The sequence below is a fragment of the Rhipicephalus microplus genome, unplaced genomic scaffold (genome assembly GCF_043290135.1).
Source record: "Rhipicephalus microplus isolate Deutch F79 unplaced genomic scaffold, USDA_Rmic scaffold_296, whole genome shotgun sequence".
NCBI lineage: Eukaryota > Metazoa > Arthropoda > Arachnida > Ixodida > Ixodidae > Rhipicephalus > Rhipicephalus microplus.
Genome location: NW_027464865.1, coordinates 85,001 through 89,803, shown reverse-complemented (window position 1 = coordinate 89,803; position 4,803 = coordinate 85,001). Strand labels below are relative to the sequence as shown.

The 4,803-nt window shown below is 58.0% G+C and overlaps 2 non-coding genes across 2 annotated transcripts; both read left to right on the top strand.

Annotated features, from left to right (window-relative positions):
- Positions 1–404: 404 nt before the first annotated feature.
- Positions 405–2,219, top strand: LOC142793237 (small subunit ribosomal RNA). Its single transcript, XR_012891542.1, has one exon. It is a non-coding gene; the product is annotated as a small subunit ribosomal RNA (ribosomal RNA).
- A 1,719-nt stretch (positions 2,220–3,938) lies between these two features.
- LOC142793246 (5.8S ribosomal RNA) lies at positions 3,939–4,091 on the top strand. Its single transcript, XR_012891551.1, has one exon. It is a non-coding gene; the product is annotated as a 5.8S ribosomal RNA (ribosomal RNA).
- Positions 4,092–4,803: the final 712 nt, after the last annotated feature.

Below are 4,803 nucleotides of genomic sequence, written 5' to 3'. Positions count from 1 at the left end.
GCTGGTTGTCGGACGGTGCCGTTTTACCACGATATCGAGGTGTGTTCCGTGTCGTCCTCGGGCGATTCAGATGCGAAAGCGCCGAAGACGCGGGCGTGACCCGTCGTCTGGCGGCTTTGCAGTCTCGGCTCCGTTGCTAGTTCCGGCCGGTCCACCGACAGTGCAGCGGGCTTGGGCAACCCGCACGGCGCGACCGAGTCGATGCAACGAAAAAGAGCGAGCATGAACGTGCTTCTTGCCGCACGGCTCCCACTCGTCTTTCGGGAAGGTTGTGCCGTAGCGAGCTCGAACGCCGTCATCTCGGAGTGCAAAATAAGCGTGTTGGGGCGCCTGAAGGTGGCCTCCGCCGCACACAGACTGCGTCCGGCCCGCCGAGGGCGAGGACGGACGCGCAGTCGAACGATTACCTGGTTGATCCTGCCAGTAATCATATGCTTGTCTCAAAGATTAAGCCATGCATGTCTAAGTACATGCCGAAATAAGGCGAAACCGCGAATGGCTCATTAAATCAGTTATGGTTCCTTAGATCGTTTCTTCCTACTTGGATAACTGTGGCAATTCTAGAGCTAATACATGCAGTGAGCCTGGAGCCCTTTGGGTAACGGGTGCTTTTATTAGACCAAGATCGATCGGGTTTCGGCCCGTATTGTGTGGTGACTCTGGATAACTTTGTGCTGATCGCATGGCCACGAGCCGGCGACGTTTCTTTCAAGTGTCTGCCTTATCAACTTTCGATGGTAGGTTACTTGCTTACCATGGTTGTTACGGGTAACGGAGAATCAGGGTTCGATTCCGGAGAGGGAGCCTGAGAAACGGCTACCACATCCAAGGAAGGCAGCAGGCGCGCAAATTACCCACTCCCGGCACGGGGAGGTAGTGACGAAAAATAACAATACGGGACTCTTTTGAGGCCCCGTAATTGAAATGAGTACACTCTAAATCCTTTAACGAGGATCAATTGGAGGGCAAGTCTGGTGCCAGCAGCCGCGGTAATTCCAGCTCCAATAGCGTATACTAAAGCTGCTGCGGTTAAAAAGCTCGTAGTTGGATCTCAGTTCCAGACGAGTAGTGCATCTACCCGATGCGACGGCTCGGACTGAACATCATGCCGGTTCTTTCTTGGTGCACTTCATTGTGTGCCTCGAGATGGCCGGTGCTTTTACTTTGAAAAAATTAGAGTGCTCAACGCAGGCGAGTCGCCTGAATAAACTTGCATGGAATAATAGAACAAGACCTCGTTTCTGTTCTGTTGGTTTTTGGAATACGAGGTAATGATTAAGAGGGACGGACGGGGGCATTCGTATTGCGGCGCTAGAGGTGAAATTCTTGGACCGTCGCAAGACGAACTACTGCGAAAGCATTTGCCAAGAATGTTTTCATTGATCAAGAACGAAAGTCAGAGGTTCGAAGGCGATCAGATACCGCCCTAGTTCTGACCATAAACGATGCCAACCAGCGATCCGCCTGAGTTACTCAAATGACTCGGCGGGCAGCTTCCGGGAAACCAAAGTATTTGGGTTCCGGGGGAAGTATGGTTGCAAACCTGAAACTTAAAGGAATTGACGGAAGGGCACCACCAGGAGTGGAGCCTGCGGCTTAATTTGACTCAACACGGGAAAACTTACCCGGCCCGGACACTGGGAGGATTGACAGATTGAGAGCTCTTTCTTGATTCGGTGGATGGTGGTGCATGGCCGTTCTTAGTTGGTGGAGCGATTTGTCTGGTTAATTCCGATAACGAACGAGACTCTAGCCTATTAAATAGGTGCGGGGTTCCCAGCACCTTACAACCTTCTTAGAGGGACAAGCGGCTCCTAGCCGCACGAAACAGAGCAATAACAGGTCTGTGATGCCCTTAGATGTCCGGGGCCGCACGCGCGCTACACTGAAGGAAGCAGCGTGTCTTTATCCCTGTCTGAAAAGACTGGGTAACCCGTGGAACTTCTTTCGTGATTGGGATAGGGGCTTGCAATTGTTCCCCTTGAACGAGGAATTCCCAGTAAGCGCGAGTCATAAGCTCGCGTTGATTACGTCCCTGCCCTTTGTACACACCGCCCGTCGCTACTACCGATTGAATGATTTAGTGAGGTCTTCGGACCGATGTCCGGCGCGGCCTTTCGGTTGCGCCGGTCTGTTGGAAAGATGACCAAACTTGATCATTTAGAGGAAGTAAAAGTCGTAACAAGGTTTCCGTAGGTGAACCTGCGGAAGGATCATTAACGGATTGTGAAGGGTGAGCGCCTCAGCTGCGTCTGCGCCCGACACTTTCTGCCGCTGACCCCGTTTGGACGCGGGGTCGGCTTTTCCCCACGGGGCTGCCTGAATGTGGAGCGGCACCCCGTGACAAATTGTTGCGCCCAGCGGACGCCAACACCGCGACCTTGGACGGTCGGCCAGGTGGCGGACGCGGGTACAAACGGCGCAACGCACTCATAGGTCGGCTTTCGACCCGCCACTGCACCGTGGCTCGAAGCGCTCGAAATGCGCGACCCGACCGCTGCGGGACCGCCTAGTACTGTAAACAGGAGCGGCGGAGCGCGAACGGCGAGTCGTGGTTACGTCGGTAGAAGGCGAGGCTGCGCGTTCCCGAAACGCCAGCCGAGTGCCCTCCCGACCGTTCGAGCGTGCAAGAACGAGACCCGACAATCGCGCGGCGACTGCCAAGTACGAGAGGAACGGCACAAGCGTCGGCGGTCGGTCAAGGAACTGGCGATGTGACGGGTCCGCTGTGCACCAGTGCATACCGTCCCGCCGTCCGCGGCAAGCGCCTCCGCGTCCTCGGGTGACGGAGGCTGCCGGTCGGTTCTTGCAGGCGAGGGATCTCGCTGGCACCGGTTCGCGTTGACGCGCGGCCGGTCATGGCACGGCGATGCGACGGCCGAGGTGCGCAGTACTCGATGGAGGAACCGCACGCTCCGATGACCGTCCCGCCCTCCGCGGCGTATGCGTACCGACCGTAATGGTTGCAGCAGCGCCGGCCGGCTTTTGAATTCGCCACACGAAACACGGTGCGAGATCGCGGTTAGGGGAGCGTCGACGTTGCCAGGCGTTTTGCTTGCTGCCGAGGGAAAGGCGGCACGGCCACGTCGCGCTCGTCGCGATTAGCGGGTCTGCGCGCTTTGGGAAGGTGCCGCAACGACTTGCCGAAAGAGGAAGCACGGAAGAACGAGGGACTTGGACGTCCCGACAATTGAACGCACTTGCGGCCAGGCCCTTGCTGGCTTCGTTCTTCCGCCTCGAGTAGGCTCGTACGCGGCTCCGGCGCCGAAAGTGGTCCTTGGCACCGACTTCGGTGGACGTGGGAAGTGCCGCGCAAGTACGGCGCGCCTGGCTCCACCTGTTGGCTAAAGTAGGCAGCCGGATCGGCATTTTGGTGTGCGGTGGCAAACCGTGGATGCGAAAAAAGCTTGTGCGATTTCGTGGAACAAAAAGCGGGGGTCCCCCTTTTTATGCGGAGGAGACCGACCCGCCTGCCGTGGTGAACCGCGACGCCACGGTAAAAACGGGAGAGGCTTGTCGATGGGACCGTGCATCCCGCGCTCCACGGAGGCCGGGAGGCGGCCGCCCGAGGAAATGTGTAGCCGTCGAGGCCCGCATCTGCGTGCACTCTTATCCAAATGGGTGTACCGCAGGCATTTTCTGGTTAGGCGGGCCAATGAGAGCGAGCACACAACGATACCTACGGGTCCGGCTTGGAGAACCGGCTTCGACGCCTCCCGAGTATTTATAGAGGGGTGGACCACGAAAGCACTCGCAAGTAGCGAAAGCGAAACGCCGTCCGAAACACACCGTTTGCTCGATTTGCGGCAGCCGAAAAAGGCGCGGCAGAGTTTTGGAGTCCAAGCGTGCGCTGAAAAGCGCCCTTCTTGGCCACTGTTTGGCCGAGTGCCAGAAACGTTTGGTTTTGACTGTACGGAATTGAACAAACACTTTTTCACGACTCTAAGCGGTGGATCACTCGGTTCTCGGGTCGATGAAGAACGCAGCCAGCTGCGAGACTTGGTGTGAATTGCAGGACACACTGAGCACTGATTCTTTGAACGCACATTGCGGCCTTGGGTCTTCCCTTGGCTTCGTCTGTCTGAGGGTCGGATCACATATCAAGAGAGCCTTCGGCGCACAAGGGAACGTGAGCCGTCGACTCGTTTTGACCGCGTCGGCAACACGGACAGCACGCTGAACACCTCACAGCGAGCGCCAACAGCGGCCACTCAAGGGCGAGACGGTGGCGACCGTCGTGCCAGAGCCCAACCGAAACGGGGGCGACCGACTGCATTGAGGATGTGGCACCTCGTTGAGACCGCCGCAGGACTTCGAGTCGGAAGGAAGCCTGCAGGGAAAGTGCGGTCGAGGTTGCGTACTCCTCTCTGCGACCGGGCGCGCAAGAGCTGCGAGAGCCACGGACGCGCAACTTTAACGCACGGTAAACACGAGGAGCGAAAGCCGGCCAGCAAAGCTTCTCCAGCCGTGCGCAAAGTGCGCGAGATCGCAGCCTTGCGTTGCGCTTGTTGCCCTCGAAGTAAGCAGGGTGTCCCGTAGACCGGGCGCTCGAACACGCTGCGGGGCCGTGCCTCCTCCAGGCTTTGCCGCGCGAACAGGGAACGTTCGCGCGCAAAGCGCAGGGAGGTGAGGAGGCTGCGCCCGACGTTTGCGGTTCGCTGCGTACGCGGTTGATGCGGAGAGCACGGCGCGACGACTTGCCGCGAAGCGGAAAAAGTCTCCCGCACGAGTTGGCGAAACGTTGGCGAAGCTTAAGGCGTTCTCGTCGTAGTCCGCCGTCGGTCTAAGTGCTTCGCAGTTCCC